The sequence below is a fragment of the Tupaia chinensis genome, unplaced genomic scaffold, assembly GCF_000334495.1.
Source record: "Tupaia chinensis unplaced genomic scaffold, TupChi_1.0 Scaffold143584_1, whole genome shotgun sequence".
Taxonomy (NCBI): Eukaryota; Metazoa; Chordata; class Mammalia; order Scandentia; family Tupaiidae; genus Tupaia; species Tupaia belangeri.
This window is the reverse complement of record NW_006203430.1, coordinates 9,325,480-9,325,878: the sequence shown is the minus strand read 5'-3', so window position 1 is coordinate 9,325,878 and position 399 is coordinate 9,325,480.

Genomic DNA, 399 nt, shown 5'->3' with positions numbered 1-399 from the left:
TGTCTCTCTCTGTCTGTCTGGCGAGCGCACGCGCCCTATAATGAAAACCTCTCAAAAATAAATAAATAAATAAATAAATAAATAAATAAATAAAATATCTTAACACATAAGTCCTCCCAGGTTTTCTTGCATAGCATACATCATTTAAAAACCACTTATATCAGGTGGCATAGTGGTTAAAGTGCAAGACTTCCATGTAGTCAACCACAGTTCAAGTTCTGAACCTAGTAGCTTGAAACTCAGGCCAGCTCTCTCTGGGACCAGCAGTTAGCGTAATGGCTATGTCGCTGGACTCCCACGTAGTAGATCGCGGTTCGAGTGCCGGACCTGGTGGCTTAAACTCATGCTGGGCACGTGTGCGTGCGTGCCCAAGATCCCGAGAGGAGAATGGAGGAGAAG